General features: G+C 47.8%; 1 protein-coding gene across 3 annotated transcripts in view; it reads right to left on the reverse strand.

Annotated features, from left to right (window-relative positions):
- Positions 1-22,551, reverse strand: part of SOX13 (SRY-box transcription factor 13) — a 184,297-nt gene that overhangs the window by 131,811 nt on the left and 29,935 nt on the right. The gene's annotated exons all lie outside the window — the stretch shown is intronic.

Below are 22,551 nucleotides of genomic sequence, written 5' to 3' on the forward strand. Positions count from 1 at the left end.
AGGCAGTAGAGCAGAGAAAGCTGGTAGAAATCAGGACGAGCTGGAAGAGGACAAGGATTATGAGACTATGCAGAGACGAGGAACAAGGAAGATCAGAGAAGGACGGTAGAGATCAGGACGAGCTGGAAGAGGACAAGGATTATGAGACTATGCAGAGACGAGGAGCAAGCAAGAGCACAGAAGGACGGTAGAGATCAGGACGAGCTGGAAGAGGACAAGGATTATGAGACTATGCAGAGACGAGGAGCAAGGAAAAGCAGAGAAGGCTGGTAGAGATCAGGACGAGCTGGAAGAGGACAAGGATTATGAGACTATGCAGAGATGAGGAGCAAGGAAAAGCAGAGAAGGACAGTAGAAATCAGGATGAGCTGGAAGAGGACAAGGATTATGAGGCTATGCAGAGACCAGGAGCAAGGAAGAGCAGAGAAGGATGGTAGAGATCGGGACGAGCTGCAAGAGGACAAGGATTATGAGACTATGCAGAGACGAGGAACAAGGAAGAGCAGAGAAGGACGGTAGAGATCAGGATGAGCTGGAAGAGGACAAGGATTGTGAGACTATGCAGAGACGAGGAACAAGGAAGAGCAGAGAAGGACGTAGAAATCAGGACAAGCTGGAAGAGGACAAGGATTGTGAGGCTATGCAGAGAGGAGGAGCAAGGAAGAGCAGAGAAGGGCGGCAGAGATCAGGGCGAGCTGGAAGAGGACAAGGATTATGAGGCTAAGCAGGGACCAGGAGCAAGGAAGAGCAGAGAAGGACAGTTCAGATCAGGGCAAGCTGGAAGAGGACAAGGATTATGAGACTATGCAGAGACGAGGAGCAAAGAAAAGCAGAGAAGGACGGTATAGATCAGGACAGGCTGGAAGAGGACAAGGATTATGAGCAGAGAAGTACGGTAGAGATCAGGATGAGCTGGAAGAGGACAAGGATTATGAGACTATGCAGAGACGAGGAGCAAGGAAAAGCAGAGAAGGGCAGTAGAAATCAGGACGAGCTGGAAGAGGACAAGCTTTATGAGGCTATGCAGAGACCAGGAGCAAGGAAGAGCAGAGAAGGACGTTAGAGATTAGGACGAGCTGGAAGAGGACAATGATTGTGAGGCTATGCAGAGACCAGGAGCAAGGAAGAGCAGAGGAGGACGGTAGAGATCAGGACAAACTGGAGGAGGACAAGGATTGTGAGGCTATGCAGAGACCAGGAGTAAGGAAGAGCAGAGAAGAACGGTAGAGATCAGGGCGAGCTGGAAGAGGACACGGATGAGCAGAGAAGGACGGTAGAAATCAGGACGAGCTGGAAGAGGACAAGGATTATGAGACTATGCAGAGAAGGACCGTAGAGATTAGGATGAGCTGGAAGAGGACAAGGATTGTGAGACTATGCAGAGACGAGAAGCAAGGGAGAGCAGTGAAGGATGGTACAGATCAGGACGAGTTTGAAGAGGACAAGAATTGTGAGATTATGCAGAGACGAGGAGCAAGAAAGAGCAGAGAAGGACGGTAGAGATCAGGGTGAGCTGGAAGAGGACAAGTGTTATGAGGCTATGCAGAGACCAAGAGCAAGGAAGAGCAGAGAAGAACGGTAGAGATCAGGACGAGCTGGAAGAGGACAAGGATTATGAGACTATGCAGAGAAGGACGGTGGAGATCAGTAGAGATCAGGTCGAGCTGGAAGAGGACTAGGATTGTCATGCTATGCAAAGACCAGGAGCAAAGAAAAGCAGAGAAGGACGGTAGAGGTCAGGACGAGCTGGAAGAGGACAAGGATTATGAGACTATGCAGAGACGAGGAGCAAGCAAGAGCAGAGAAGGACGGTAGAGATCAGGACGAGCTGGAAGAGGACAAGGATTATGAGACTATGCAGAGACGAGGAGCAAGCAAGAGCAGAGAAGGACGGTAGAGATCAGGATTAGCTGGAAGAGGACAAGGATTGTGAGGCTATGCAGCGATAAGGAGCAAGAAGAGCAAAGAAGGATGATAGAGATCAGGAGGAGCTGGAAGAGGACAAGGGTTATGAGAGTATGCAGAGACGACGAGCAAGGAAAAGCAGAGAAAGGACAGTAGAAATCAGGGCGAGCTGGAAGAGGACAAGGATTGTGAGGCCATGCAGAGACCAGGAGCAAGGAAGAGCAGAGAAGGATAGTAGAGATCAGGACGAGCTGCAAGAGGACAAGGATTATGAGACTATTCAGAGACGACCAACAAGGAAGAGCAGAGAAGGACAGTAGAGATCAGGACAAGCTGGAAGAGGACAGGTATTGTGAGGCTATGCAGAGATGAGGAGCAAGGAAGAGCAGAGAAGGACGGTAGAGATCAGGACGAGCTGGAAGAGGACAAGGATTGTGAGGCTATGCAGCGATAAGGAGCAAGAAGAGCAGAGAAGGATGGTAGAGATCAGGACGAGCTGGAAGAGGACAAGGATTATGAGATTATGCAGAGATGAGGAGCAAGGAAAAGCAGAGAAGGGCAGTAGAAATCAGGACGAGCTGGAAGAGGACAAGGATTATGAGGCTATGCAGAGACCAGGAGCAAGGAAGAGCAGAGAAGGACGGTAGAGATCAGGACGAGCTGGAAGAGGACAAGGATTATGAGACTATGCAGAGACGAGGAACAAGGAAGAGCAGAAAAGGACGGTAGAGATCAGGACGAGCTGGAAGAGGACAAGGATTATGAGACTATGCAGAGACGAGGAACAAGGAAGAGCAGAAAAGGACGTAGAAATCAGGACAAGCTGGAAGAGGACAATGATTATGAGGCTATGCAGGGACCAGGAGCAAGGAAGAGCAGAGAAGGACGGTATAGATCAGGACGAGCTGAAAGAGGACAAGGATTATGAGCAGAGAAGGATGGTAGAGATCAGGGCGAGCTGGAAGAGGACACGGATTATGAGCAGAGAAGGACGGCAGAGATCAGGACGAGCTGGAAGAGGACAAGGATTATGAGACTATGCAGAGAAGGACAGTAGAGATCAGGTCGAGCTTGAAGAGGACTAGGATTGTCATGCTATGCAAAGACCAGGAGCAAAGAAAATCAGAGAAGGACGGTAGAGATCAGGATGAGCTGGAAGAGGACAAGGGTTATGAGGCTCTGCAGAGACCAGGATCAAGGAAGAGTAGAGAAGGACGTAGAAATCAGGACAAGCTGGAAGAGGACAAGGATTGTGAGGCTATGCAGAGACGAGGAGCAAGGAAGAGCAGAGAAGGACAGTAGAGATCAGGGCAAGCTGGAAGAGGACAAGGATTATGAGACTATGCAGAGACGAGGAGCAAGGAAAAGCAGAGAAGGACGGTATAGATCAGGACGAGCTGGAAGAGGACAAGGATTATGAGCAGAGAAGTACAGTAGAGATCAGGACGAGCTGGAAGAGGACAAGGAATATGAGACTATGCAGAGACGAGGGGCAAGGAAAAGCAGAGAAGGGCAGTAGAAATCAGGACGAGCTGGAAGAGGACAAGGTTTATGAGGCTATGCAGAGACCAGGAGCAAGGAAGAGCAGAGAAGAACGGTAGAGATCAGGGCGAGCTGGAAGAGGAAACGGATGAGCAGAGAAGGACGGTAGAGATCAGGACGAGCTGGAAGAGGACAAGGATTGTGAGGCTATGCAGAAACGGGAAGCAAGGGAGAGCAGTGAAGGATGGTACAGATCAGGACGAGTTTGAAGAGGACAAGGATTGTGAGACTATGCAGAGACGAGGAGCAAGAAAGAGCAGAGAAGAACGGTAGAGATATGGGCGAGCTGGAAGAGGACACGGATTATGAGCAGAGAAGGACGGTAGAGATCAGGACGAGCTGGAAGAGGACAATGATTATGAGACTATGCAGAGAGGAAGAGCAGAGAAAAACGGTAGAGATCAGGACGAGCTGGAAGAGGACAAGGATTATGAGAATATGCAGAGAAGGACGGTAGAGATCAGGTCGAGCTGGAAGAGGACTAGGATTGTCATGCTATGCAAAGACCAGGAGCAAAGAAAAGCAGAGAAGGACGGTAGAGATCAGGATGAGCTGGAAGAGGACAAGGATTGTGAGGCTATGCAGAGACCAGGAGCAAGGAAGAGCTGGGAAGGACAGTAGAGATCCGTATGAGCTGGAAGAGGACAAGGATTGTGAGACTATGCAGAGACAAGGAGCAAGGGAGAGCAGAGAAGGATGGTAGAGATCAGGATGAGCTGGAAGAGGACAAGGATTGTGAGGCTATGCAGAGACCAGGAGCAAGGAAGAGCAGAGAAGGACGGTAAAGATCAGGTTGAGCTGGAAGAGGACTAGGAATGTCATGCTATACAGAGACCAGGAGCAAAGAAAAGCAGAGAAGGATGGTAGAGATCAGGAGGTGCAGGTAGAGAATGATAAGAGGAACGTTAGAAAAAATGATGAACTGCTGAAGAAAGAGAAGGAAGTGAAATAGTGTAAGGAATGGAGAAGAGGACCTAGAAGAACAAGTTACTTCTTACCTTGTAACGTTCTTTCAATGGGATGTTCCTCCGACGTATTCCTTATCTTTGATAATTCGTCTCCAGCTTGCTGGCCTCGGAACTTTTTCTCTGTAGAGCGCGATGCGCGTCGACATCCGCCGAGTCGATGTCCCTCGACAGCCACCGTATCGGCGCCAACGTCACCATGCCCATAAATAGCCATGCGCGGCGTCCGTTGCTCAGTTCCGTTTTGCAGCATAAGATAAGTCATGCCTGAATTGTTTATTGACCTTGAAGGAGCGTAAGCTGCAACCACAAGGGAAGTATTACTGCAGGCATGGATGGGAGGGGCGATAAGGAATACGTCGGAGGAACATCCCATCGAAAGAACGTTACAAGGTAAGAAGTAACTTGTTCTTCGAAGGGATTGTGTCCTCTGACGTATTCCTTATCTTTGATAGACTCCCATAGCAGTGGCATGTAATTGGAGGTGGGAGTAATAATGTCATGTATCCCTTTTAGGAATGAACCGCGTGTAAAACGGCTTTTCCAAATCTGGTCTCTTGACTAGCGGAGGAATCCAGGTTGTACAATTTTGTGAAAGTATGTGCGGACGACCATGTGGCAGCCGCACATATGTCTCGGACGGGTACCCCTCTTTGGAGGGCCGAAGAGGCTGCGATACCCCTGGTTGAATGAGCCCTAAGATTTTGGGGTGGCTCTTTCCCTGCCAGTTTGTAACATTCCAGAATGGCCAAAATAATCCACCTGGAAATGGTCTGTTTTGTTATGGGTAGTCCCAACTTGTGACCGAGTATCCTACAAACAGTTGGTCTGCTTGCCTAATCCTAGCCAGTCTGCTGATGTAAAAGCTCAGAGCTCGCCTTGGGTCCAGCCTATGTAGCCTTTCTTCCTCTTTCCCTGGATGGGGAGGAGGATAGAACGAAGGTAAGGTAATTTTCTGAGTAATATGAAATTCAGAAACCACCTTTGGGAGGAAATTAGGCTTCACCTGTAGGACAACTTTGTCCTTATGGAAAATTGTATGAGAGGGTTTACAAGAGAGAGCTTGTAGCTAGCTCACCCTCCTAGCAGATGTTAGTGCTACCAATAGGACAGTTTTAAGCATGAGAAATCTCAGCGAACAAGAGTGGAGTGGTTCGAATGGAGTACCCATTAGGAAGTTTAAGACTACATTTAAGTCCCATAAGGGAACTTGGAATGGTCTTGGAGGATAAACATTAGTTAATCCCTTGAGAAATTGTATTACCGAAGATACAGCCCTGATCAGCCAATCGTCCAGGTAGGAGTAGACGTAGATCCCTTCCCTCCTTAGACTCGCAGCCACTACCGACATTAGCTTGGTGAAGACCCTTGGGGCGGAGGTCAGACCAAATGGCAGAACTCAAAATTGATAATGAGAGTCGCCAATTGCGAACCTCAGGTATTTCCTGTGTTTGAGATGGATTGGCACATGGAAATAAGCATCCTGAAGGTGCAGAGATACCAGCCGGTCATGGAGCTGGAGGGCCTGAAGGATCTGAGAGAGAGTTACCATCTTGAACTTGTCTTTCCTGAGGAACTTGTTCAATTCTCATAAATCCAGGATGGGTCTCAGTCCTCCGTCCTTCTTTGGTATGAGAAAGTAGGGGGAGTACCAGCCCTTGTTCCTGTCCGCTACAGGTACCGGTTCTATGGCACCTTTCTCTAGCAGGTCTATAATTTCCTGCAAGAGGAGCGGATCTGGAACTTTTAGAGAGCTGTGCCCCGGTGGATGACTCTGAGGGATGTGTAGAAAGGGTAGGCAGTAACCCTGGGCAACTGTCTCCAATGCCCAAGCATCTGACGTTATAGCCTGCCATTCCGTCAGATGGTGAGTTAACCTGCCCTCTACAGGTGTTTTGTGTGGAAAGACCTCAGACTGGTTGGGGGCGGCTGATGCAGATGCCGAGTGTAAAGAGGCACCTGCTGCTGCGGCTTTAGTACTTTTGACCCGTCCACCTCGGGTGGATCTCCTTTGGCCTCTTTGAGCCAGCTGTCCTCTGCCTTTCCCGAAGGTGGAATAATAGCGAAAGGACTTTCCTCTCCCAGAGGTTCCTGAGGGGCGAAAAGGAGTTTGGCGGATTGCAGCTCCTAACGATTTTGCTGCTGCTTTAGATGTCTGCAACTTTTCCAGACTGTCATCAGCCTTTTTACCGAATAAAGAAGAGCCGTCAGAGGGCATATTCCAAAGTCTGGCCTGTACATCTGGAGCAAAGCCAGACTTTCGCAACCACGCATGCCTGCGGCTTGTCGTACTTGCCGCCATGGCCCTGCTGATACTGTCAGCGGAATCGATGCCAGTTTGAAGTGACTTGCACATGGCATCTTAGCCATCTTTAATAATGTTAAGGAAGGCTTCCCTTTCCTATTCTTCGGGTATGCAGTCAGCCGCTGATGAAGCTCACTCCCACAGTGTGTGACTGAACCTGGCGAGCGTACAGGTGGCGTTGATGGACTTCAACGCCATACTACAAGCAGAAAATACTTTTTTTGCCATAGAATCGTACCTTTTGTCATCTCTATCCTGTGGGACAGTAGGGTAAGCGGACCTGCTGCTTGATGAAGTTGCCGCTTGAAGCACCAGGCTCTCCGGAGTCGGGTGTTTTGATAAGTATTCAGGGTCAGCCGCAGCTATCCTATACTTGGCTGACAATCTTTTATTGACTGCAGGGATAACTTCAGGAGTTTCCCAATTAGATGAAATCTTTCTTTGTAAGGCTGCATGGAAGGGGACCACAGGAACCTCCTGTGGACCTTTATCTAATATGTCTGTCAGGTCATCCTGTTGAAAAACAGGTGAAGGCGCAGACCAACCCATAAATTCAATAATCCTTGCCATCAGGGTTCTATAGGGTGTTTCGGCATGTTCCCCTGGGTCTGGCTTAACAAATTCCACTTCTGGGGAAGTGTCCAGCCCACTTGCCTCATGTAATGATTCCTGTAGGTCTTTCAACCTTCTTTCCTCAGAGGTGAAATCCTCTGAAACAGGTAGTGTGGTCCTCTGCAACCCAAAAGTTTCCTGGTCAGAATCCTCCCCTTCTTCATAGATTGAAGATAATCCGGGGTACTCTGACCTCGGAAATGGTGTAAAACCCATTTCTAAGGCAGAAGGAGCCAAACTAGTCATTATTGGGCGAGAAAACGTCAATGTCGTCGACGCCGATGAAACAGGCTTCGAAGGCGCCGAGAACGGCGTCGAGAAAACTGGAAGAGGCCTCAAAGAACTCTGGAGGATGTCGACGACGGTCTTGGCGTTGTGCCGGAGGCTCTTGGTATCACCGTTGGCTGTGAAGTAGCCGTGGTTTTCTCTTTCATCGGCGTCGACGATGGCGTCGAGTCGATCGACCGATGTGTCGAAGAACCCTTCGACAACGGCGTTGATGGCGCCGATCCATGCGTCGAAGGGATCTTCGAAGATGAAGACGGTGCCTTCTTACCCGATGGGCTGTGGCGCTCTCGGGTGGATTCTTTCGCCGGGTGCAGCGACTCGCAGCGTTTCGATATTTTGGGTTTTTCACCCGGGGTATCACCCTCAGCTGTCTTCGAGAGGGTCTAGGCCGCTTTCTCGAAGATGCTTAGCATTTTCTTCCTGAATTCTTCCCACTCAGCCTGAGAGCTGTGTTTTGTGGGACAGGAGACCCTTTCTGGGGAAACAGAAGACGAGGAAGGGGATCTTCGACGTCTCTTTTTTGAGTGTCTCGATCTCGACGAATGGTGGGAGCTACTTCGAGATCTAGAATGGGAATGCGTTCAACGGCGAGGAGACGAATGCCTCGACTCAGCCGAAGAAACTTTCGAGGAGGTTTTTGACTGACTTACCTCTCTCGAGCTTCCCCTTGCGCTCCTTCAAGGCTTTCGCCGTCATGGACATGCAGTCCTCACACTCCGAACAATGGTGCTCGGCTTCCAAGATCCACAAGCATATCCTGTGTGGATCTGTTATCGACATTTTTTTACCGCAGTCTCGCAATTTTTTGAAGCTGGATTGCGGCGTTGTCGGTTCCGATGAAGAAGCCATCGAGAACGAGTAGGTATTTTCGAGTAAATCTAGAAGGTTTATCTGACTGAACTGAGCAACGATATTCCGAGGCCCCACGAAGCGCGGAAAAACGGAACTGAACAACGGACGCCGTGCGTGGCTATTTATGGGCATGGTGACGTCGGCGCCGATACGGTAGCTGTCGAGGGACATCGACTCGGCGGACGTCGATGCGCAGCGCCCTCTACAGAGAAAACATTTCCGAGGCCAGCAAGCTGGAGACGAATTATCAAAGATAAGGAATACGTCAGAGGACACAATCCCTTCGAATAACAAGTTACTTACCCTGGTAACATTCTTTCGATTGGATGTTCCTCCCACGTATTGCTCATCTTATGATAATTATCCTTCCAGCTTCAGCTGCTACAGAATTTATTTTCAACAGAGGGCGCTGTGTGCCGTCTCGTCGAGTCGATGTCCCCCGAGGGCCTCCTTTCGACTGTTAACGTCATCATCAGTATAAGTAGCACTCAGCAGCACCTGTTGGGTTCAGCCCTGTTTTTCCCCTCTTGAAGAGGAATTACCAGGCGTACCATAGACCTTTGGCTCCAAGAAAGCGGAAAGTCTAAGAACGCGTAAATTCTACGGCAGGGTAGGTTAGGAGGGGCGATGAGGAATACGTGGGAGGAACATTCAATCGAAGGAACGTTACCAGGGGTAAGTAACTTATTCTTCGAATGGATTATGTCCTTCCACGTATTCCTCATCTTATGATAGACTGCAAAAACAGTAATAATTTGGTGGTGGGAGTACAAATTATATTTTGTTTTAACTGTTGTCATGGACTGATTGAAGGACCGCTTTTGCAAATTGTCCTTCCTGATTGGAAGATGAATCCAGGCAGTAATGTTTCACAAACATGTGAATAGACGACCAAGTGGCGGCTGAACAAATGTCTTTGATTGGGTTACTTCTCTGAAGAGCAGCAGAGGGTTGCCATGCCCCTTGTGGAATGCGCTCTCAAACCATCCGGCGGTCTTTGCCTGCTAACTTGTAACATTCCCCAACAGCCAGGATAATCCATCTGGATAGGGTCTGTTTAGTAACAGCTAAACCCAATTTAGGGCCTGGATAGCCAATGAATAATTGGTAATTTTGACGAAATGTATAATTTTTTATGTATAAAAACTGAGAGCCCTTTTTGAGGCCATCCTATGTAACCTTTCCTCCTCCTTTCCAGGACGAGGAGGTGGACAGAAAGTTGGCAAAATTATTTTTTGCGACCTGTGGAAGTCAGAGACTACTTTAGCTAGAAACAAAGGTTTCACCCTGAGAACAACCTTGTCTTTATAGGAAACCATATGTGGGGGTGGGGGTTTACAGGAAAGTGCCTGCAACTTGCTTACCCTGCGGGCTGATGTTATTGCAATTAGCAAAACAGTTTTGAAGGTTAACAGTCTTAATGGGCATGAGTGTATAGGCTCAGAAGGAACGCATGTTAGACATTTTAACACTAGGTTAAGATCCCATACAGGGACTTTGAATGAAACTGGTGGAAATACATTATTAAGACCCTTCAGGAATTGAACAATCAGAGCGATATTAAAATATGGATCCTCCTCTGTAGAGCATTTGAAAATAAATAGTGCCGCCAGGTAACCTTTAATTGTTCCAATTTGGAGCCCCATATTTGCCAAATGTAACAAAAAGAAAGCACTGCACCAGCTGCTGAACTTGTTCCAATGGCAGCGGTACAAAGATTTTGTTGCTGGCCTTCTGGCCGAAAGCAAGATCTCCATTACGTCATCCGGGAGGTCCTTGTATCTCAACCGCTGAGAAACCATGCGTAAAGGTTGAGGGTCTTGACCTCTGGATGCACAACACAACCCTCCTCTCGCGAGAGAATGTCATCTCTTTGTGGAAGACGCATTGGAGGGCAGATGAACATGTCCAGAAGGTCTGGGTACCAAGTCTTCCTGGCCACATTCGGGGCAATTAGGATCATGGATTTCCTGAACTTTCTCAACCTACTGATCACATGAGGAATGACGGGGACTGGAGGAAACGCGTACAGGAGTGGAAATTCCCAGTCCACTATGTACGTGTCCCTTAAAGTTCCTCTTGGGGGAAGTTCCCTGGAGCAGAACGGTGCGCACTTCTGGTTGACACTGGTCGCGAACAGATCCACTTGAGGAGTTCCCCAAAGGGTGAAGATCTCTTGAAGGTCTTCCTGAGCTAGTTCCCACTAGACTGTGCTCTGTCTGCTCTGAGGGTCTGCCACTGTGTTCTCCTCTCGGGCTAGGTGAACTGCTGATAGAGAGATTCTTTCTTGAATTGCCCTGAACCAGAGCTGCAAAGTGGTAGTGACCCACGCCTCCTTTCTTGTTGAGGTAGTACACAGCCACCATGTTGTCCGTCATTATCAGGACATTCTTTCCCCATAAAGAGGGCAGGAAGGCCTTCAGCGCTAATTTGATTGCCCTCAGCTCCAAAAGGTTGATGTGTAGTTTGGGCTCCGATGGAGACCACCGACCGCTGATTGTCAGGTTGTTGGCGTGGGCTCCCCCACCGAGTGAGTGAGGCATCCGTCACTAAAGTTATCTCCGGCCATTGCTGCCAAAAAGATTCTCCCTTGAGAATGTTGTCCTTGCAAGCCCACCACAGAAGGTCCTGAGAGATTCTGCCTGGAACTTGCAGGTGGTCTGACATTCTGCCTGAAAACTGGGACCATTGAGTCCTCAGAGCCGATAGGAGGGATCTCATTCTCAGGCGAGCCTCTGCACCAGGAAAATGCAGAATGCCATGAGACCGAGCAACCTCAAAAAATCAAAGTCTGGAAGATTCTGGGCATTCTGGAATTTCTTGACCATCTGCCGAATATGTTGAGCTCTCACCTCGGAGGGCAATGCTTTCCTGAGGAAGAATCTAGGACTGATCCAATAAATTGGAGTCTTTGAGATGTTATCATGTGGGACTTCTTGTAATTGATGGAGAATCCCAGTCTGTGGAGAGAGTGGCAGGTTACGATGAAACATTCACCCATCCTTGATGATTGCCAGGAAGCCGTCTCTTTCTTCACCTTCCGGGATGTGGTCAGCCACCATAGCTACAGAGTCCCACACGGTAAACGTAAACCTTGACAAGGTACAAGTTGCGTTAGTTAACTTTAATGCCATACTGCCAGCAGTAAATATTTTTCTCGCCCAGGCATCCACTCTCTTATCATCCCTATCAGGAGGGATAGAGGGGAATGCTGATTAAGAAGTAGATGTAGGAGCCTGAACCACCAAACATTCTCGCGTTGGATGCTTTGTCAAGTACTCTTTGTCACTGGTGGATGGCCTATATTTTTTAGCAAAATGTTTATTTACTGCAGCCGCAGTCTCTGGTGTCTCCCAATTTGCTGAGGCCCTTTTTTGTAGTGCAATGTGAAAGGGCAAAATTGGATCTTTTTGGGGACCCTGATCCAAAATATCCGTCAGGTCATTCTGCTCAAAAGAAGGAGTAGGCCTGCTCCATCCTAAAAACTATCACCTTACTCATCAGCTTCCTTTATGAGTCAGCGTGGTCAGTAGGATCTGGTTTACCAAATTCCAGTTCGGGAGCGGCATCTAACCCACTGGCTGATTGAAGGTTATTGTACAAGTCTTTTAACTTAGATTCTTCTGAGATGAATTCCTCTGGCACATTAGGGGTGCTATATTATAACCCAAATAGAGGTGTGCTATCATCTGAAGGCTCATTATCTTCATAGATAGATAATAAAGACTTTAACAAGTCTTTCTTTAGAAAGGGTTTGAAAATCTTTTCCTGGGTTACTGTTGGCTTCGACAACTTTGACGTAATCGTCTTCGAAGTCGGAGTCAATTTTGTCTTGCGATTCGAGGGGGTCGAGGCCGCATTCTCAAAGATCTTAAGCATTTCATTATGAAATGCATCACATTTTGCTGAGGAGTCTGACTTAGTTGGACATTTGATTACCTCGGCCGAGGAATCACTAGAGGTCGAAGGTGACCTATGGCGCCGCTTCTTAGCCTTCTCCTTCTTCGCGAAGAAGAAGGGGATGATCGACTTCCACATAGCAATCTTTTAGATCTTTTCCGTCAAGGAGAATCTCTCGATCCATCAGACTTCCTTTTTGAGCTCTTCGAAGAAGACTTCGAAGGCAACCTCCCCATTGCCAATTTACCTTTACACTCCCTCAGAACCTTTTCAGTCATCGCTTGACAGGAGTTACAGTCAGAGGCACGGTGACCGGTACCAAGACACCACAGACATATGCAGTGGGGGGTCGGTGATCGACATCTTCGATCCACAGTCTTGGCATTTCTTGAAGCCCGTCTTAGGCGTTGATGGAGCCGACGGGGAAGACATTTTTGTTGATTGAAATTAGCTAACGAAGTTCAGTGAAGAACCAAAGCTCACCGCTATTCCTCGAAGCGTTAGCTCGGAAAAACGGAACTGAAGCAAACGGGCGCTGCATGTGCTACTTATACTGATGATGACATCAACAGTCGAACGGAGGCCCTCGAGGGACATCGACTCGACGAGACAGCACACAGCGGCCCGGTCGAAAAAGAAATCTGGAGCAGTTGCAGCTGCAAGGATAATTATCAAAAGATGTGCAATAAGTGGGAGGACACAATCCATTCGAAAAACCCACTATCAAGAGAAGAGGTGCAGGTGAAAGAGTGAAAGGAAAGGTGCAGAATAGCTGGAAACCCCCGCTGCCAAGAGAGGAAGAGGATGGCTATTTGACTATATGAGCAGAGAAGAGGCAGCCTGAAAAAGAGAAGGAGCTGTCACCACCAGGTGGTGGAGGAGAAGACCACAAGGGGAGGTGGAGAATGGCACAAACGTTGTTGGGCGTTTAACATACTGACATATGCCACTAAAGGACAAACTGTAGTCCAGAAATAAATGTGAGGGATCCTTAAGGCCCCAGAGACTGAGTGACTTTATGCAGACCACTGGTTGGCGGAGCCAAAGAGCAAAGAGGGAAGGACTTACAGACTACAGTCCTTAAGAACTATTTCCTTCAAGTGTCCAGTTTCCTTGTTGAGAGTCTCCATTAAACCCATGGCCAGTCATTTGACCTTACATTATGGGTTTCGATATCCCTAGTTCAATGCTTAAGAGTGAGTGTTCCATCCGTTATATAGCAGAAGTGTGCAACTTAAGAAACATTCATGATCAATGCAGTGGGTTAAAGGCAGATATTTTAAGATACGCTCTGCTTGGCGGCGTTAGAGGATGAGTGGCTCATGATCAAATTGGATCTTAAATTGGCTGTCAGTTCTTTGACCTCTCTGGAAGCTATACGGGTGTTCTCCTTTGGATATTATAAACCGATATGAGCAGGATTGCCTCTACTGAGCATTCCGGAAGTAATACTGTTCCGTCTGTCTTGCTGAGACATACACTCTAAAGCAGGGGTCTGCAAATTGCGACCCTCTAGGGGTTTTGGACTACCACTCCCATGATCCCCCATCATTACTTTAGCATGAGAAGGATGACAGCGTAGCCCAAAATCTAGCGAGCCAAAGGTTACAGACCGCTGGTCTAAAGGTTTTTTCTAATGGTGGTGGCTGACACCTCAGCTTGAGTGTCTTGAAGCCTGGACACATTGCATTAAAGAATCCACACCATTATCCTAATGCAGCATGTTCATTGTCCCAAAACAATGTAGCTACTGTCCAAGCAGGACAAGTGTATTGCACGAACACCAGGCGGCCAGGGTCCCAGCACCAGGCGGCCAGAGTCTCAGCGCCAGGCAACCATTGTTCCAATACAAGACGGCTACGGTCTCTGCACAAGGTAGTCATTATCGTAAGACTCCTAACACATGAAGGCCATACTCTCAAAACAACACATCCAAACCCCAAATACAACAGGGCCATTGTTGCAACACAAAACGGTGCGACAGGGTCATGAAGTGGTCAGAAGGGAGCAGGGACTCTTCTCAGCCTGAGGTAGGCCAGAGACTATCGTATTTTTTTATTTGTTGCATTTGGATGTACACCAAAACCCTTGGTTATCACGGCGTAGTTACATATATCTTCGTTAGCAAGTTAAGGTTACATACATCTTTGTTGATAGCTGAGTACATATCTTAGTTATCAAGACTGGGTTACATACATTTTAGTTGCGGCAGTATAACAGGCGTATAGTGTATCATATGACATAGCAATGATCTAGTGTTGCTTGGTATTTACCGTCTAGGGTAAAGAGTGTTTAAGAGAGTATTAGTACTTGTTGAACAACCAGGTTTTGAGTTTTTTTTTTTTTAACTTAGGTAGCAAAGTTTCATTGGATAGATGGGGTGGGAGAGAGTTCCAGATGCGGGGGGCTGCAATGGTGAAGCTAGCATTACCTGCTCTTGTGCTGGTGAAGCAAGGAATGCGCAGTTGGATATTTGCATTGGATCTGAGGGATCTCGATGTGGTTTTGCGTGCAATGCAATTATTGAGATATGTATGGGCAGTGTCTGATAGCATCGATGCTGAGTGTTTTATGGAGGATTCTGGACTGCACTGGGAGCCAGTGTGCCTCTCTTCTGTATTGTGAGATGTGTTCTCTTCTTTTAATGCCCAAAGCTGCTCTGAGGGCTTTGTTTTGTAGGAGTTGGAGTTTAGTTAGGTTTTTTTTGGAGGTACCTAGCAGTAAGATGTTACAATTGTCTATTTTTGTTAGGGTGAGGGCTCTAGCAAGTGTCAAGCACTTGTCAGGAGATAGGAGAGGCCTGCTAAGTGTGATCGAGTTTGGTGGTGTAGGCTGTTGAGTAGGCCAGGGCGCTAATGTGATTGTTCATGGTGAGATTCGAGACTCCCAGTGTTTTGACTTTATGGGAGATGTTAATGGGTGTGCCGTCAATCATTATGGAGGTGTAGACTGGGTGGAGTTTACCGAGTTTGTTGGGGAGAAAACTATGAGAATCTCAGTTTTGTCTCCATTAAGACAGAGGCTGTTATAAGCCATCCAGTTTTGGATGTGTGAGTAGATTGTATTAATGGTGGCCATGTCTTGATCCAAGTTACCTGTGATGGGAATGAGGATTTGTGTGTCATCAGCAAAGTTTGTGTAGATTACTCCCATGGCATCTAGTGCTGTGAAGAGTAGCATGGTGTTGGTGTTGTATAGGGTGGGGGAGAGGCAGGATCCTTGTGGTACACCTAGTGGTACTGGGATGGGATCGGCTGAAACTTCCCCTATGGAAAACTCTTGAGGTGCGGTCAGACAGGAAGGATTTTATCCAAGTAGTGGCCTTATGTGAGAAGTGGAAGTTAGTGGATAGTGTTTGGCAAAGTTTTTCATGGTTGACCAGGTCGAAAGCCGCTGATAGGTCTAGGAGTAGGAGGATGCACAGTTTGCTGGAGTCCCTGATGGCATACACCTGGTTTTTGAGGTCTAGTAGGGCAGTCTTGGTACTGTGGTTGGGGCGGAAACCTGATTGTCTTTGCCCTAGTAGGTGATTCTGTTCAAGATGGTGTTGTACTTGGGTATAGGCTATTTTGGCAATGATTTTTAGGAGGAATGGTACTGTTGTTATAGGTCTGTAGTTAGTAGGGACCGTAGGGTCTAGGGAGGGTTTTTTAAGTAATGGCGTGACCCAGGCTGCCTTAATGGAGGCTGGTATTTCGCTGGAAATTAAGGATTCATTCACAAAATTGGTGATGGTGGGAGCTAGAATGGTGGCGCATTCTTTGACTATTTTAGCTGGGGTGCTGTCGCCTTTGCAGTTCGAGGGCTTGAGTGACGCTATTGTTTTAAGGACTTTCTCAGTGGTGACTTGTGTAAAGTGGAATTCCGGTGCGTTAGGGCTGGTGGTGATAGTCGAAGGGTGGGGGGGGGCGTGGTGGTTAAGATCTAGTAGGTTTTTTGTGAGGCTATTTTATTTTGGAGAGTGGTCACTTTGAAGGATAGGGCATCCTGAATGGTGGTGCACCAGGCTTTGCTTGGAACTATGGGGTTAGTGGGGTGAATGGGTGCTTCTAGTTCTTTGATAATAGTAAATAATTCTTTAGCGTTGGAGGCTGCGGCTGCTATGCAGTCGTTGAGTGATTCAGCTTTGTGTGAAAGTACGCTGAGTTATCCTATTCCAGAGGCAGAGAAAGGGATTTGAGGGTGGACCCCAGGCCCTATCTCCCCACGGCGGGTATTATTGTGAGATAGCATTTGTACCACTGTTCCATTCACAATGCCTACCAGCCTCTGTCCTGGTCAGGTTTCCTGCGTTTTCTTTCAGGACTACTTTTCCCAGAAGCACCCAGGCAGCGGCAAGGAAGACCCGGACTGGATCTGTAGAAGCAAGCTAACCGACACAGAACACCCAGTCCAGAATATGTACGAGACGAGATACAGGAGCCCCAACCCACCACTGCCAGACAGACCGCTATCAAAGAAGAAAGATAACCTCACTCATTTCAGGAAGAAAACGTGGCAAAAAAATTACCGTTTTCCAAAGCCGGGACTAAACATAAACTGGAGACCAAAAATGGGGCAGGCCTAACCAGGCTATTTAAAGACTTCACAAATCAAAACCTACCCCCTGGAGGAAAGCACAGGAAGTGATTGGCCCACAAAGGCAGGGGACAGAAAATGCCAATGGTAACCAGGAGGATAAGCAGAGCAGGGGATGCTGGGCTATAAAAGCCCAAGCTGGCCAGACATTGATGAAAGGTGTTTGGGTGAGATCAGGAGGGGAGCTGGTAGACCGAGAGATCAGGCGGTGGAGAGCGAATAGTGGAGAACAGTGCTGACAAGACTGTGGCCGTGGTGTGAGAGTGCCGGTAAGGTATTGTGTGAGAGAGAGTGTGGCACCAGGGGCTAGAGTGAAGCAGAGTGTATGAATAACGATGCGAGAGAGAGACAAAGAAAGAGAGAGGGTGGAGTGAGTGGGGAGAGGGGATGGAAGGGGGGCATAGGTGGAGAGGCAGAGGGAGAGTAGTAGTAATGGTGAGGGTGGAGCGTAGAGGCAGGAAGATTGTAGTAGACAGGAGGAGAGAGTGTGGCAAGATCCGGTCAGAAGGGAGAGGTTAGGAGAGGAGAGGTTAGAGACAGGAGAGGTGAGAGAAGGAGTGGAAAGGGAGGGAGACTAGATGGTCGAAGAGAGTGAAAGTAGATAGATAGTAATGTAAGGGGGAGTGAGAGTGAGTGAGCGAGACAGGAGAGAGTGGAGAGAATCTGTGGAGTCACCCATCAGAAGAAGTTGCAGAATTAATAAGTCTTGGAGGTAGGTAGTTGGAGAAGGCCACAACCTTTAGGTTCCCAAATGAGTATCATATGCATCAGTTAAGCGAGACGAAGATGGTAAGATTTACTGTTCCACAACATGGCTTTGTGGGGCATTGTGAGGGTTAGGGTGGAGGCAACCCACGGGAAGGTTGAGAGAGCCATAGGGACCACCCTAGCCGAACTAACCCAAGTCTAACCAATATACCTCCTGTTTGGAATCAAACAAAGATCTAAAAATCCACTACTTTAGTCTGTCAGTCTGTAAGGTAATCCGTGATAAGGGCTAACATCCAAAAACAAGCCACACAACCATTGTCTCAAAAAGAGAATGCCAACACAATACAAACACCGTTCCAAGACAACACAGCCACTGCTTCGACACTACCCAGTGACTGATCCAACCGGAAAGGTTTTTACTACCTGGCCATTGTACTAACACAAGTTGGCCACTGTCTTAAGAGTGCTAGCATAACGGGCCTTTTGTGTCAGCATAAGGTAACCATTGTTTCAACATAATGCCACCACTATTCCAAAAAACAATACCACTGTAGGAAAACAAGGGAACAGTTGTCGGTCAGGCTGGTCTTTGTCCATTGAAAATGTTGAGAAGAGTATTACCTCTGATCCCGGCCCGCTGCACCCTCCTGTGGTTGCTGCTATGGTTCTATCACGTATAGACTATTGCAACTCTCTGTATCTAGCCCAACCCAAGGACCTGATTAAACAGCTGCAGCGGCTGCAAAATGTGGCCGCAAGGGTAGCCACAGGCTCCCCTTTTGGACCGCACATCTCCCCTGTGTTACGGAACCTGCACTGGCTCCCTGTGGCTCAACGGGTTGAATTTAAGACCTTGTGCATTGTACAGCGTGCCATTCATGGTCAGGGTGCAGAACACCTTCAAGCCAAGTTCAGGCGCTATCATCCTACTCGTCACCTTCGCTCAGCCACCTCCGAGCTGGTTGTTCAAAAGCACAACAGAGACTGGGTTGGCGGCCGGGCCTTCTCTATTGCTGCAGAAGTTCTGTGGAATAATCTTCCACTTATCATAAAGAAAACTCCTAACTATCTGGAGTTTAGAAGGTGGATTAAAACGTAGCTATTTTGAATGTCATGGGGCTGTCTCCTTCTCTCCTAGCGCCATGATGCCTTCGGGCGAACGTGCGCTTTACAAGAATCAATGACATAACATTGTCCCAATGCAAGATGTACGTCGTCTCAGCATAACCTGATCGTTGTCACAAATCAACACGCCCATTGCCCTGAAACCAACACAGCAGAATCCCAGACAATGTACCAACACAACACACTCACTGTCCAAAACAAGTGGGTTATATATAGCAGCCACAGTCTTCACATAAAGACTGCTGTCCACACACAATGCAGACATCAGAAAACAGAACAGGACCATTGAAAGTGTGCTGAGGGAGTGACTGAAGGCCACTGTGAGTGTGCCAAAAAGGCTACCAGCAGGCAAGAGCCAACATGCTAGAGATCGTGCTCAAAGGCCTCAGCAAGCAAGACGAAGCAAACATGGCAAGGTGAGCATGAGTGCCCTCAAGTCTCTTAACAGTACAACACGCATGCTAGAGCGAGTAACTTGAGGCCAGAATGAGAAGGTTTAGTGTCTGCTGTACTCAAGCACACAGGAAATATATAGTATTATTTATTATAAGATATATATATATATATATATTTATTAAGATGCCATTAACAAGCCCTGCTCTCTCCGTCCTTCCTTCCAACGGTCCTCCTTTTCATCTCGTCACTTCATTCTGGAATGCCTCTCGTGCCACAGTGTCAAGATGGCACGATACCACATATCCCCTTTCCTAAATCAGGGCTCTTCTCCGGGCCTCTTACGGTTTAGTGTAGTCTTCCAGATATCTCAGCCTACGATAACTTATTCCGAACCTTGAAGTTGACTGCAGCATGTCGGTCTCATTCGGCAAGGAACATCCACCACCATTTCTTTTATTCACACTCACATCCTTCCTACCACACATCATTTCCCAATGCCTTACTCTCTCAACCATCACCCTCTCCAAATTCTATATTCTTCCGTCCTTTGTCCTCACTGTATATTTAAAAGTTTCTTTGAACCTGATTGACTTTGACCACTGACACCCAACACCTCTCAACATTGCAGGCAGTCTGATTCTAACCCAGTCTCCCACATGCTGAGATATGAATTTCCTGAAATACCCATTATCGCGCAACACTTTGTTCTTTATCTGTCTCTGATATTCTCTTTTGCATGATTCCATCTGCGTTTTTATACGTTTAAGTCATTCATGGGTGCATTACAAATACTTAAAACCAAAATCAAATCAAATCATCCAACACCACAGCCATTCCGATCCCATCACCCTTCCAACCTGGAAACACTTCAGTACTGGCCTTCCTCCCTGTGCTGTGCTCAAAAGGAGAGACCCCAGTTGTGCTGCACGGCATGAATCTCTGAGCCACTATTGTCCTCTTCACAACACCCTTCCAGTCTTTCCCATTAGATCACGCCTCTAATGGCCTCTTTGATCACCCTATTAAATCTTTCCACAACCCCATTTGTTTGGGGATTATGTATGGCACTAGTCTTACAGCCCTCTCCCTAAAATACTCCTGGATTTCTCTTGATTTGAATTAAGAACCAGTTCCTGTAAGAATCACATCAGGATAGCCCTCACAACCACAAAACTCCTCCAAGAATTCAATCACTTTTCCAGCCATAACATGTGGCGTCATTCACAGCTCCACCCATCTGGTTAACATGTCTATTACTACCACACAATATATCTGACAACCACCACTCCATATAGGCCCAATCACAGCAATCGCCAGTTTCTCCCATGATCGCTCCCCGGTTTGTCCGTAAGAGCCATCAGGTGTTTCTCACTCACACACACCTTGTCACTATTAGTACAAAGGATACAGTTCCCCCACGATCCTCTCAAATTGTGTGTCACACGCTGGCCGCCAATAGCTGTTTCATATTCTGCGTTTAGTCTTCATGATGCTTTGATGACCTTCATGCCCAAGATTTATCAGCCTCGACTCAAGGCTCCTTTCATATGTTCCAGAAGACCACAAGCCCAGTGCAAGCAACTATAGCTAACAGGTAGTGCTCCAGATTATGCATGGCAAAGCTAGAGCGTGTACCCAAAACCCAGTGCAAGCTCCACAAGGAGAGCCACAAAGCTTGAGCAAATGAAAGTAAGTTCCTAAGGCTGGCACATGTGTGCCACAGGAAGTGAGGCCCTAAGGACCACTAGCCGGAGCATTGCCCTGAGGCAAGAGTGAGCACCCAAAGACCAGAATAAGTGCCACAGGAACACAGCATGCGCCCCCCGTCCCCAGGGGAATGCAACTGTCCTCAATCCAAGCTCAGCATTGCAAGACCAGAGTGGGCACCACCTCTGCTGTCACGGATGCCCAAAGGCAGAAGCAAGCATCCGACGACCAGAGTGGACACCACCTAGGCTGTCCAGGTGACAGAAGGTAGAAGCAAGCATCCAAAGACCTGAGTGGGCACCACATGGGCTGCCACAGATGCCCCAAGGTAGAAGCGGACATCCCAAGAGTCTGGAATAGTAAAGTATTACCATGTACTCCCATCTAGTGCTCATACTTAAAGGCCAGTATCCTATGGTTGAATTAAGCATGACAAACAACCACACCATGGTTAGTGCAAGCTCCCAAAAACTTATTGGGTGCTGCAAGGAGTTCCCTAAATTAGAGTGCAAGGCTAGAGGAAGCGTCCAAAGAACAGAGCAAAAGCACTAAGGACCGAACAAGCACACCAGAGATGCAAGAAAGCATGGCAGTGCAAATGTCTCACCGCCACTGCAAGTGCCTGAAGCCCGGAACGAGTGCCTCAAGATGACAGATGCTGCTCCAAGGCTGTTGAGAGAGTCTAAAGGAAACATCAAGCACTCGAAAGAGAGCAATGCTAAAGGATGAAGTGAGTACACTGAGGTGAAATGGAGCACACAAAGGACAAAGCGAGCATGTCATTGTGTGTGCGCCCTCGACAGAGGAACTCGGAGACACAGCACATATCCAAAGGACTCAGTGAGCTTGCTATGGTCAGAGACAGCATGCCAGAGAGAATGTCTCAAGGCCACACAAATATACAGTAGTCAAAGGGAGTACTCATAGATCACAGCGACTGTCCTAAGGTGAGAGCCTCCGTTTTAACACCAAAGTAAGCGCCTCTAGAGTGAGTACCCCAAGAACAGTGCACAAGTCCCACAATGAGAGAGCTCTCAAGCCAAAGGGAGTTTTGTAAGGTCAATGCAATTGCCTCAAGATCACAATGAGCATTGCCATGGTTACAGAATGCGCCGTAAGGCCAGGAATTGTGTACCAGTTTAAACCTATAAAAAGTAAAAGAAGCATTCACCGGCAAATGCCTGCTTCACTTGTATACAAACAATAAGCACCCCACAACAGAGCAGCACTCCAAGCGCAGAACATATCCTCACAAGCAAGTGTTCCAAGGGGAGGGCAAGCTTGTCATCCATACAGCGAACTGCCAAAAGTAGAGAGAGATTTCCCTACTGGGAGTGGGCTTCCTAGGGCCAAATTGAACATGCCAAGGTCACCATGAGAGAATGCCTCATGGCCAAAGCAAGGATCTCGCTGACAGAGCAGGCACCTACTAGAAGAGTGAGCACCCAAGGGTGTGCACCCCAAAGAATTTCAACTTGAGTGCCTAAAGCACCAGGCTTGTATTACAAGGGCACAGTCTGAATCCCTAGGCCAGAGCAAGTGCTCTGGTTTGCGCTACACACCAGAACGAGCATGCAAGAGTGCACAGTGCAATGGAAGTCATGGTGCCCTCAAAAGTAAATTCATCTCTTAGCACTTTGCTTTGGTGTCAGAATCGCCAAGAAT

This window comes from Ambystoma mexicanum, chromosome 13, assembly GCF_040938575.1.
Source record: "Ambystoma mexicanum isolate Mex_15411 chromosome 13, UKY_AmexF1_1, whole genome shotgun sequence".
Taxonomy (NCBI): Eukaryota; Metazoa; Chordata; class Amphibia; order Caudata; family Ambystomatidae; genus Ambystoma; species Ambystoma mexicanum.